Source organism: Delphinapterus leucas, chromosome 10 (assembly GCF_059928025.1).
Source record: "Delphinapterus leucas isolate spDelLeu-1000000601 "Yukka" chromosome 10, BTC_Dleu_Yukka2, whole genome shotgun sequence".
Lineage (NCBI taxonomy): Eukaryota > Metazoa > Chordata > Mammalia > Artiodactyla > Monodontidae > Delphinapterus > Delphinapterus leucas.
The window spans coordinates 21,587,683-21,600,653 of record NC_143138.1 but is presented as its reverse complement, the minus strand read 5'-3'; the positions used below and the strand labels follow the sequence as shown (position 1 = coordinate 21,600,653).

Sequence of the window (12,971 nt, the reverse complement as noted above, 5' to 3'; positions counted from 1 at the left end):
CATAAAGTGCTGAGTCACTACCTGGGGAAATCTGTTCCAGGCAAAAGGAACAAGTAACCAAGTCAGGTACTTAGTGTGTTCTGGGAACTGCAAGAGGCCGTTGTGGCTGGGGAAAGGGAGCTATGGGGTGAGCAGTTTTGAGCTTCTTGTGTCTTTTTCTCTTAGTCCAACTTAATTTCTGCACAGAGCCTTGGCAGCCTGCATGTTTTCTAAATAGCTTCTGAAAAAGATGTCCTGCAACGCAAGACGAGGTGGCGCCGCCTCTGCAAGGCTCTAGATCCAGGGAAACAAACAGTGTTATTGCAAAACCATCCCGAAAGAGGTGAATTCCAACAAAGGAGTCTTGTTCTCAGCCATACCCCAGCACCAAGTGCAGAGCCTGGAATGTACACTCAATGAATGACACCCCAACAAATGTTTTTTTACAGCTTAATATAATAACCGTACATAGCACTTAGATGGTGTCTTTAGGGGAGTTTTCTTATCTCTAATCATCCCATTCTCACAAAACCCCACGCAAGCCCAACAATTTTGTAAACAATCATTTTTGAAAATATATGACAAACTTAAATAGCCCCATAAGAAGACACTGACGTTCACTAAAACATTACTTATAGTGGCAAAAAATTGGGGACAGTCCTACTGGGTAAAACTAAGGGAGTAGATCAGGAAAATTCCTGTTTCTAGAGTTGTTCAGGTTACTGTTACTGCATAATAAGCAGCCCAAGCTCGGTGGAACAAAACATTTTATTATGTTCATGGATTCTGTGATCAGGAATTAGGGCAGAGCACAGCAGGAATGGCTGTCTGCTCCAAGATGTCTGGGGCCCCAGGTGGAGGGTCACTGACTTGTGATTCTTGGGACAGCCTCTGAGGGCTGGAATCGTCTGGAAGCATCTTCACCCACATGTCTGGCAACGGACACTGGCTGTGGGCTGGGACTGTCTGCCAGAGCACTTTTATGTGGTCTGGCTTCGTAACTGTGTGGTGGCCCAGAATGTTCAGACTTCTCATATATTCCAAAAGTGAGTCTCCCAGGACACTTAACCAGAAGCTGTGACTTCCCATCTCAGGATAAAAGTCAAAATCCTAACCAGGTCCCACACAGCATTGCCAGTTGTATATAAGATGATTAAGTGGGAGGTACAAAGGTGGAAGCAGGGATTTCACCCTTAGAAAAGGTCCCTGAAAACCCAGATGAAAATGTCGTTTTACAAAAGTACAAAAGTTGTGCAGTCCTAACGATAATTCTTGGGTATAGGACTGTCCTGAGCACAGCTGGACTTCCAGCATCTCTGGCCCTGTCCTGTCAACGCCAGTTGTGCCCTGAGCCATTGAGACAACCAAAACAGCCACACGTTTTCAAAATGCCCCTCCAGGGGGCGGTACAGTTTTGTTGGTGGGGTGGGGGGAACACGTTGTTTAAAATTTACTAGTTGGGAGCCGGTGCCTAAAAGATGGATATTTGTCACAAGAGATACCTTTCCAAAATTATTCCTTGTCGGCCCCATGGTGTAATGGTTAGCACTCTGGACTTTGAATCCAGCGATCCGAGTTCAAATCTCGGTGGGACCTTGCTGAATGTTCTCGTTTTCATTTTTATTTCTGCAATCTCGTCCCTTAAAACCAGCATTTCCCTCTGTAATCCAGCCCACCACACGTCAGTCATGATGAGCAATAGTATCTTGGTCAAGCTTCGGAAATCGGAGCTCACCGGCTGCTGGAGCGAAGCTATATGCAGAAACCAGCGCCGCGGGGAGCAGCCGCCAACCCTGTTACCTGTGCCCAGGTCCGGGCGCGGAGGGGCTGTCTCTCGACTGTCTCCCCTCGCTTTATTCCTAGAAAGGAATCTATGTACGCATGCAAACGGACTTTCTGTTTTTAAAAGAATGGCCACATTACCCTAAAACTGGAAAAGGAAGTCTAAACTGAGACGTGATAAATATCTGATTAGAAGCTGCTTTCCCTCGCGGCTTTGCTGTTCACTGAGCTTTCTCAGAGGGTGGCATCCGAGCCCACACAGGCAGAGCACGATGGATTAGCAGTCCCGGGCCTTAACCACTTTCAGGCCACCTCGTCCCATCTTAGCTGCAAATTCCTTAGATTCTTTCTTAGACTTATGTTAGTAATACTTCTGCACTTCGATTACGTTGATCCGTGTGGTACAGTTCTTCAAACTGCAGGTAGCAACCCATGAGTGAGCAGCCCTTGTTGTCACCTTTGAGAATCCTAAGACAGGACAAGTTCTTTTCACTTTGCTCGGGCAGCTTTCCACATTTTAATGATTGCTGCCCTAACCTGCCCACATCTCCAACCTCATTTGTCACCGTTCCTGTCACACACTTACCTCCAAATTACCTTCTAGTCACAAGCCACGATAAAATTATTTCTATTCTTCCTTTTTTTTTTTCTCTCCACATTTCTACCAGCAAAACTTTTTTGCCCTCCCATTTCCCCTCATGTTATGAGGTCTGATTCTCTACTCATTCCTCAAATATTAACTTAGCCCTTTCAGCCCTTCTTACTGAGGACTTCATTGACTCCCTTCCTCTAGGCTTTCGTGCCCCATCTCTTTCCTCAGCACCGGAATGTCCCCTTCTCCTACCACCTCAGGTTTTAATTGCTTGTTTGATAAGCCCTCCCTCCTGCTCTAGACAGCAAGGTCTCCTAGGGGAGAGACCAGTACTGTGGCCTTGTTCACCTCAGTTCTCAGTCACAGAGTCCCTGTTTCCTGTTAGGAGTTCAAAAATACTTGCTGAGTGCAGGGAGTTCCCTGGTTCCTAGTGGTTAGGATTCCGGGCTTTCCCTGTTTGGGGAACTGAGATCCCACAAGATGCATGGCCAACAAAACAAACAAACTTTATGCTGAGTGCATAAAGTTTTCACCTAATCTGGTTTGATCATCCCAGAACCCAGGACAGTTCATGTCCACGCTTGGTTCCAAATCTGTCTGCTCCACTTCTTCCCAGATTTCTTTTCACTCTTTTCCTTCAATGATCCCAAGTCTACAGTGACTCTAAGAACAAGTCTTTGCCCAAGACTGGAGCAGAAGCCTCCCTGAAGGTGAATGTCAACCACGACTCTATCTTAATGAGACCACAGCGGTAGCTAAAGTTGGGTGGGGGGATGTGTAATTGGAGCACTGAATTTTGCACTTTTGAATGAGAGTTTGAAAAGAAAGTCTCCTTTGACTACATTCTTGCCCTGTCTTCCTGAAGTCTGTATGTGCCTAGTTTCGGTTACCTATTGGTTGGAGGGAAGCCAGTGCCTGCCATGGGCTTAGCCTCTGGAAAGCACTAATTACACATTTGTCCTTCAGCTGAAGATTTTTGAGCGCTGCACAGAAAGCTAGGATTTAGGCTGAAGGTGTTCTTTTTCCCTTTCTGAGGGTGCAGGAAAGAGACAGACCTTAACTTCTGAACGCTGCACTTATTTTTCCCCTACTCAGAAGGGTTTCACTTGCTGCTCTCATCACAGTTTGCCTGGGGGCAAGAGTCTGGGAAAGCTGTAGGATGTGGCCCTGGAGAAGTACAGATGCTTTTCTCTGCTAGACGGGGAGCCACTGCTGCACAAGTCACAGGCACCTTCCTGCACGTGGTGCACTTTTGTTAACATATCGGGAACCGCGCAGGGTCGAGGCCATTGGGACTATTCTTCCCTGTGGCGTTGGAAAATGTAATTGAACTGGTGTATTCGTCGCTGACCGGTTATGCCGAGGGAAGAGGAATCTACCTGGCTTTCCCCGCACAGGTTGAAAAGCATCTCCTTTGTAAGGACATTTTTCTTGACTCTGCCAGGTTTCGACAGTTTAGAATCTCCAGTGGAGGATGTTTACCCTCTCTCCTGAGGGTTTCCTACCCACTCTATGCAGAAAATGAACCGTCCTTGGCCATTCTCCACCTGCTCTAAGCTTGAGGAAAACTCCCAACCCAGCTTTCCAGAAAAGAACCAATTTAAGATTTTTCCAGTAAAAGCCACCCTGAAAAAATCCTTCTGCAAGGGAATCCTGCAAGAAGCCTGGTGTTTACAGGGATACTTATAGGGTTGTGGAGTTTTTTGTTGGTTTGTTTGGGGTATTTGGTGGGGTTTTGTTTGGGGCGGGGAGGGAGGGCTTGCGCTTTATAGTCTGTGTCCACAAGAGGGCACGCCGTCCTCGAAGCCCGCCTCCAGCGTTATCTTCGCTTAAAATCTGAAATCCTGGAAAAATATTTGGAGCAAAACTGGACTCCCCTATACCACTAAAGAATTTGCTAGGCACTCACTCCTAAACTTGCGCAGGATATCGTCGCGCTCTGAGCCAGCGAAAAGCCAGCGCAAGGAGTTTGTGAAGATACTGGATTAGGATGCGACTCAGAACATTCACCAAGACCCATCACAGAAACTGATTTGTCTTGTGGGTTTTCACGAAGTGTGGGCGCCTATGTGTGTGCAGGAAATAGATGTGACAGGCGGGGCGGGAATTTTCTTTGTGTCCTTTTGGGAGTCTCCTCTGCTCATATTTCCCGTTGGTGAAAGGGGAGCAGGAGGGCCGTGGGGCTGGACTCGGTCCTAGAAAAACTCCCGAGCGCTTCTCCTTTCTGCTTCCCTCCCACCGCCCCCCAACTCTGAGTTGTGTTCCCGGGACTGCAGGGATCCTTCCTCCAGCCGCGTCTTCCAAGCATGTTTATTTCAGTTTTTTCTTAAACACCAATGTCTCCTCTGCTACTTTGGTAAATCTTTCCATAACGCGTCCGTAAAAGAGAAAGATTATCACCCTAGAAAAAGACGAATTTTCGTGAAAGCAACAGGATCCAACAAAGTAGGGTGAAAGACACCAGGTCTCTGCCTCAGTTTCTTCACCTGTAAAATAGCGACAATGCCTCCCATCTCACAGGGCGATTGTGAGCCTTGGGTGAAGTAATAGTACAGAACACTTGTCACAAAACCGAGCACTCTGTGGGATGGATGCAGGCATGTGACAGGTAAGCGTCCATGACTTAATCGTAGAGGAAGAAAAGCAAAATGTGCTTATACCTTTCAGATAACCAGATAAAGGGACTTAGGGAGGAAGAACTATATCATCCAAGAATTTAGCAAACACTAAGTGAGAACAGGCCCCATGGTGTAGTGGTTAGCACTCTAGACTCTGAATCCAGCGATCCGAGTTCAAATCTTGGTGTGAACCTGAGGTTTACCTGGTTATCCATCTCCTCTCTGCAAATTTCTGATAATTCTGCTATTTCTACGGAAGCTTTCCCATTCCAGCTCCCAGAAATTTTCATCCGCAGACACATGAGCTAACTTGGGGGAAAAAGTCCTGTCCCTTTCATTAGGTTCAAATACGATTTTACTCTTCATATACTAAATACTTCTCAAAAATACTTTGAGATACTTTTTATTGATCACGTTACTATTAAACTTGAAAACAACTCAAACTGGGGGGTGGGGTGGGGGGAGATTCTTAAAATACGAAGACACTCATTGGAAAAAGCTAAATATCATATCTCATTTTTAATATATTTTTCTGTTTTGGAGTAGTATAATAATCAGTCACAGCCTTTAAGCATAAAAAATGCAATATATGGGGATAAAATTCCATGACAGCTATAGAACAGAAATGCCTTTGAAAGAGAAAAATAACTCATGAACATTTTTCGACTGTTAAATAAAAGTATACCAAGTACATTTTTAAAGGATGCCAGGGTATATCAAATTGCTCTTAGGTTCCAATGGAAAAAAATCAATGATGGATTGGACTCTTTTAATGTTCAAATCTTACCATATACTGGCAATTACATTCTTTAGAATGATTTAAATTTATTAAGAAACATTTTAGAAGACCACTGGAAAGCAGTGTGTAAGAGCATCAAAATATTTGGCAATTCATAGACTAAGGAATTAAGATAGCATGAAGACACTGTCCTTGGTTAAAACAATGAAGTGATAGACCAAAGCAGCCCCCTCACTATCATCTCATTCTCAGACTCATTCATTTCTAATTTTCAGGTGGATTTCTTTCTTCTGTGAATTTCCCATTTGTGTACATCTGATTTAAGATAGCTTATTATGATTTTGTAGGCTTTCATCGCAGCATATTTTTATTAAGCCTTTGTTGCTCAAACTTTTCTTATGCAATAGTTTCCAAGTAAATATTTTTCTTCTGAGTTCTCTTATTATTTGCAACTACATGTTTTATTATTTTATATTTTGTATTTAAGTCACTAATCTATCTGGAACTTGATTTATTACTGGCTGAGAGGTAAATGTCCATCTTTGTTTTCTCCAATAGGCAAAGTTAGTTATAGCATCACAATTTATTTTAAAATCAATTTTGCCTACCTACTGAATTGAAATATCAACTGTGTCATTTATTAATTTCTACATATCCTTGTATCCATTTTTAAATTTATCTGTTTCCCTCTATGTATATACTTATGACAGTGCTAAGATCTTCTAATTAGATTTTCTTTTAATACATTTTACTGCCCATAGAGCATTCTTCCCCTAGGCTATTTGACATTTTCAGCTGCAGGGGAATAAGAAGATAAAGAGGGGGAGGTTGGAGATTTAAATAATGTTTCAGTTTGTCATTTCAAGCTCCTGGTAAAGAATTGAGAACAAATTGAGATGAGCTGACATATGAACCAGTTAGCCTGGGGTAGAGCACAGCAGAGTAGATCAAAAACAGCCATGTTACAATAGAATGTATTTTTGTGGGGTAGGGGAATGAAAATACGAGTTCAAATACAAAAGAGAAGATGTAAAATTTCAAATGTTAGAGAAAACTTATTTTTTTAAATAGATGATAGTCCATTTAAAAAATAATCACTATGGTATTTAGATTCATTTAGAAGAGTGATGGAACACATTTTGAAATGGCACAATTTACAATGTACTGGAAATCAGATTCTTTACAACTGTTTGAACTTATGTGAAATTTTTAGATGTTGATCTAAAATTGTGCAGGGGGGTACATAATTTTTCAGAGGAGCATGCTTTCAAATTTTGAAGACTACTACTTTAGAGCAGGAGTTCTTAACATGTGTAACATAGTGGCAACAAACACAGACTTAGGAGTCAGTCTTGCTGGTTGTGTGACATTGGGCAAGTGACTTAAATTCAGCTCAGTCTACTTATCTGTAAAATGGGGACAACAACAATACCCTACCTACAGAGATAAAAGTTGTCAAACTTCAGCATACATCAGAATCGCCTGGAGGGTTTGTTAAAACAGACTGCTGGGCCCCACTCCCAGAGATTCTGCTTCAGGAGGTCTGGGGTCAGGCCCCCAAATCTGCATTTCTAACAAGTTTCCAGGTGATGCTAATGCTGCTGGCTCAGGGACCACACTTTGAGAACCTTTGGTCTATCTCATAAAGTCATTCATTGTGAGGATTAAAAACATTAGTACATAAACATTCTTAGAACTCCACTGGCCCACAACAGGTGCTAATACATATTAGCCTATCAGTTAGGATTGGATTCACTGCAAAAGAAAATTCTACTCCAGTGGGTTAAACAGAAAGGAGTTAGTATATGTCATTTAGCAAGAGGTCCTGAGGTCAATCGTCCAGGGCTGGCACCACTGTTCAAGAATGTCATGAAGTTCCGAGGCTCCCTGTCTTCTTTGTTCAATTGTCTTTGTTCCGTGGCTTTTATCATCACAGACTTATAATAGTTGCTGTTCCTCCAGGAATCTTGTCTGAGTTCCAGACAGGGAGAGAGAAGAGCAAAGGATATAGGGTAAAGAGTTGATGGAGCATGCCAGCCAAGTCACAGCCCCTCCCTTTATATGTTTTTTAGAGAAGTCACTCGCATTTTAAAAATGTTTCCAGAAGTCCCCCACGAGCGACTTTCACTTGAATCTCAGTGGTCAGACCCAGCTCACATCCCACCCCAACTACAAGAGAGAAGAAAGGGAAGGATTTTGGCTTTCTAGCTACCATGGTGGAGGAAATCAAAGGAGAAAGGAGTTTAGGATAAATAATATACAGCATCTGCCTAAAGGGTATCCACGAACACACAGAAACTCATGCAAAATATCAAATGTATGTGTATTTTTTTGAGGAGTCAGTCCACAGCTTTCATTAGATATTTAAAGATCAAAAAAATATGGCTCTCAAGCCCACATTTCTTGACTCAAGCATCCAAATATTTTAACAAAAAGGATGTCTACTCCTCTGCATGCTCCATCTCAGCCATCACATGAAATCAAAAAACCTGAGAGCATGGAAGCCTCTTAATTGCTCTCTCTCTTCCTTTTTTAAAAGATTCTACTGAACTTGTAAATGCCGCTTATGTTATTTAAATACCTGTTTATAAGTAGTCCTACAGGGTACTTCTTGCGGTGTGCCTGTGTTTTAATGTGACTTCCCAAATATATCATATACTTCTTTAAAAAAGGCTTCTTCGTGTATTTTCTTCCTGTTTCATTTATATAAAGTTGCAGAACAAGGAGCATTAACTTAAGAATTAAGTTCTTCTGTCCTGAATTTCAGGCTGGCATTAATAACTGGAGATTTAGGTTCCCTGACAGAAGAAACTGGATGACCATTTAAAGAAGACAGGCAGGACTGGATTTATTTCTTTTCTAACTGTTTAAAACGCTGAAGTCTGTACTTTGGGCACCTCTGCTTTAACTATCAAAACAGAGCAGCAGTTGACAAACTTATTTGGGGTTGCCATAAAACCATGTTAAATGTTATTATGAATGGTTTCCTTAAGGAATATGGATTCCTGGTGTCAAATGAGATGTGAACTCTGGTCGGATATTTATTAGGTATTATGGGTTGAGTTGTATTACCCCCAAATTCAAACATTTAGGTTCTATCCCTCAGTACCTCAGAATGTGACCCTTATTTGGAGACAGGGTCTTTAAAAAAATAAAATGAGGAAAAGTTAAAGTGAGGTCATTAGGGTGGGCCCTAATCTAATATGACTGGTGTCTTTATAAAAAGAGGAAAGATGAACACAGTGACACACACAGAGGGAAGACAATGTGAAGAGACATAGAGAAAGGATGGCCATCTACAAGCGTAGAAAGGCCTGAAACAGATCTTTCCCTCACTGCCCTTCAGAGGGAATCAACCCTGCTGACACTATGATTTTGGACTTCCAGACTCCAGAATTGTGAGACAATATATTTCTGTTGGTTAAGTCATCCAGGTGTGGTACTTTGTTACCACAGCCCTAGCAGACCAGTACAGCAAGGATTCTCTGATGTTGTACAAAAGGTTTCTCTTATTCCTCACACTCAAAGACCACTTCCTTCTTTCTCCATGCAAGGACATGATTATATAAAGGCTGAGCTGTGGCCGAAAATTTGCCCATGCTTTTCATACTTACAAACACTTTCCTAAATATATGGCCCCTCTGATGTCAGAAAGAATGTCCCAAGTTTTAGCTTAACACAGAGTGTGAGCAAAAGTGTTGTGGGCAACTTTCATTCTGTCATGTTGCTTAAAAGGAAGTTGCTTGGTCACAATATTTTCCTTCCCTTTCCTATAGGCTGTGATTTGGTTTTGCCCATGTGGACAAGGATAGTGCTCTGGAGATCGCAGAGCAGCAAGAAAAGCACAGGCCACTGGAGAACTTTTTGGAGAAGAGCTTCCAGAAATTTCTGACTTGACTTTCAGCAGGACATTCACATGATAAATAAATTTTCTACCCTACTTAAACCACTGTTACTTGTTCTTTGGGGTTCTAATCATATAAACAACCTAACAAATACATGAAAAAAAAAAAGAGAATAAAGGGCTGTTAACTGAGGAGGTGGCTAAAGTTTATACACACTTTCCTAGATTATTTCAAAAGTCTCTTAACTGATTTTACTGCTTGGGGTCTTGTGCCTGTCCAACACATTCTCCACATTCTGACTATAAAGTAATCTTTCTAAGATATAAATTTGGTTATGCTACTTCTCATTTAAAACCACTGCCTAGAGTTGTACTGTCCAATATGGTGATCACTAGCCATATGGAGCTAATAAAATTAATAAGCATTCAATAAAATAAATTCAATAGTACTAGCCACATTTCAAGCGTCCAATAGCCACAGGTAGCCAGTGACTACCATGGTGGACAACACCGATGCAGGACATTTCCACCATTATGCAAAGTTCTACTGGACAGCACTGGGCTACAAGATGCATGTCTAAGTCTCCTACATGATCTATAAAACTCTTTCTCTCCAGACTTACCTGCTGTTGCTATACACGTTACCAGACGTCAGCAGGCTGTTTCTCAGATCTGCACTGTTTACCATCCTGCTGCCTGGGAATTCTGTCTTCACCTTGCCCATCTGGAAAACAAGAATTCATTTTTTAAGTGTTACCTTCTCTACACACATATACTAAAAAAAAAAAAAAGCCAGAAGAATTGAACATGATTCAAGACTTATTTCTGAGCGTATCTTCTCTTTTATCTACCATCCCTGCAAAGAATAGCAGATGAAGGAGGTTCTTCAATTAAAAATAAAAAAATCACAACAAAAAAAACAACTTGATTAGAAAATGGAAAAAGAACTTGAACACTTCACCAAGGAAGATATACAAATGGCCAATAAGCACAGGAAAAGATGCTTAACATCGATAATCATTAGGCATATGCAAATCAAACCCACAATGATACTACCACCTCACACCCATGAGGATGGCTACTATCAAAAAACTCAGAAAATAACAAGTGTTGGCAAGGAGGAGAAGAAATTGGAATCCTTGCATACTGTTGGTGGAATTGTAAAATGGAGCAGCCGCTATGGAATACAGTATGAAGGTTTCTCAAAAAATTAAAAATAGAATTATATGATCTAGCCATTCAACTTGTGGGTACATACCCCAAAGAATTGAAAGCAGGGTCTCGTAGAAATATTTGTACACCCATGTGCAATAGCAGCATTATTCACAATCCAAAAGGTGGAAGCAATCCAAGTGCCCATCAATGAATAAATGGATATACAAAATGTGGTATATACATACAATAGAATAATATTCAGCCTTAAAAAGAAAAGAAATTCTGACACATGCCACCACAAGGATGAAACCTGAGGGCAAATACATCCTCAGCCATATCTTCAAACATCCCTGATTCTTATACTAAACAATGATCTTGCTTTTCTTCCTTTTTGTTGAAGAAATATCTGCTTAAACATAGAAAAATATTGCTGAGTGCCTCAGATTAGACAGCATAAAATGAGAACTGTCTTCTTCTACTCTGTATTATCCAAGTGTTGGACCCTGCTGATAAATTTCATTCGGAGAACCTCTACACACAAATTAAGTGCTAGTTAGGCCCCAATGCTTCGACTAGACAGTGTCAGAAGAATGGTTTCCGCCCAGAAGAGTAGAGTGAGATGCACTTCTTGGACCTGACAGCACCTCAGTGGTTATTATCACCCGCTGCACACTAGCACTACCTAGGAAATTTAAAAGCTCTCTAGGTGGTTCTAAAGTGAAGGCAGGCTGGCTGTGGAGACGTACTGTCTGATGACGAACACCCCCCCCCCTTTACCATTACACAGCTCATATTTACTTGATACCCAGAATCATCAAACTGCACTCAACACAGTCGCAACATTTCTGCCTTGCGGGTAACAGTTTTCCACCAAGTATTATTACCCAGAGCATGTGCACTCTCCAGCACCTGCCGCTCAAGAGCCTGAATGCCTCCCTGCATGCGTCCGCCCCTCATAACCACACCCATAAATAGTGACTCGTTACCTATTACCATCCGCTAGGCCAGGCCGCTTCCAGATGGACCGTATTGATGGCGAGTGTGCAGGCCTGTGCCATCTGCTCTCTGGCCAGAGGCGTCTCTGCAGAGTCGTCGACTCCGTTCCGCTCCCAAATCCGCGGAGGCTGTGTTGGGGTCCGGAGGCGAAGCGCCGGAGCTTACTTGCCTTCATCCCCCGCCCGCCCCGACACCTCCTGATTTTTGCAATCTGCTGCTTCTGAGCAAGAATGTGCGCCATGGGGGCCAACTTTAGTCCCAGACTTAGGCCTCTCGATATTTGCCCAAGTCCTACCTTTGTCAGGTTGGAGGCTCCGAAGCCTAGCCCTTCTCAAGCCGCCTGGAAGAACCAGGCGGTGCTGCCTGGGCACGAGATTCAGGGTGTTTGTTCCAGAGTCCGCGGAGGCCCACTCTCCGGAACACAAAACGGCGAACTCTTCCGCCCTGGGGTTGAATAAAGGATGGTTTACCTCCACTGACGTCATTTCCAGGTCCGCTCTAGGAACCTGGGAGGTTTCTGCGTCTCTGTGGTTATTTCTAGCTGTTAAAGCTTCACGTGCCTTTAACTCGGTCATAGGCCCTGCCTTCTAAATGTGCTGGGAAGGTTTGACAGAGAAATTATTTGGGAAAAACTTCAAAAGGATACATGCAAAGATAGAATAGTACAATGAATTCGATGTTCATATCTCACACCTTCAACAATTATCAACTCACGGCAATCTTATTAACATATAACCCAACCCTCGTTCCTCCAGACACATTGTTTGAAGTAAATCTCAGACACGTGTCATTGGTAAATTTAACACAGCCTAGACTAAGATGAAACGAGTTAGACACTTGCCTCGGGCCCAAAATTTAAGAGGCTGCCAAAAAGCTTAGCAATAGACACAAATAATATTTTAAAGCAATATTTTTAAATGAAAATTAATGCAAAAAATCCGTAATGAGTACAGTATGTTAAATAGAAAATCAGTATTACTGATTTTTCCTTCTGCTTAGCTCCTATATGACTGACACAATACTGAAACTAAAGTATCTCTAAAAGATAAGGATGCTTTTGAAAAACATAATCACAATATCCTTATCACATCTAAAAATAATAACAAAAATAAGATCAAGTGTCGAATCATTGTTCAAATTTCACCAGTTTTATATATTTTGTAAATATATTCTATAATATATATTATAAAAATCATACATATATACAAGATATATATCATATCTATGTGTTTTACAAACAATTCATTGGACATATATGTCTCAAGT

General features: G+C 41.9%; 1 long non-coding RNA gene and 1 other non-coding gene across 4 annotated transcripts; one reads left to right on the top strand and one right to left on the bottom strand.

The window, feature by feature from the left end:
- The first annotated feature begins 1,503 nt into the window (after nt 1-1,503).
- On the top strand, nt 1,504-1,575 carry TRNAQ-UUG (transfer RNA glutamine (anticodon UUG)). Its single transcript has one exon. It is a non-coding gene; the product is annotated as a tRNA-Gln (tRNA).
- A 3,896-nt stretch (nt 1,576-5,471) lies between these two features.
- Nucleotides 5,472-12,175, bottom strand: LOC111168453 (uncharacterized). Of its 3 annotated transcripts, none has more exons than XR_016394569.1 (3): nt 11,703-12,175; nt 10,178-10,278; nt 5,472-7,681 (listed from the first exon to the last, which is right to left on the bottom strand). It is a non-coding gene; the product is annotated as an uncharacterized LOC111168453 (long non-coding RNA). The 3 variants fall into 3 exon arrangements; XR_002643043.2 differs by having other exon boundaries at nt 11,696-12,172; XR_004022379.2 differs by having other exon boundaries at nt 12,001-12,171.
- Between the last annotated feature and the right edge of the window lie 796 nt (nt 12,176-12,971).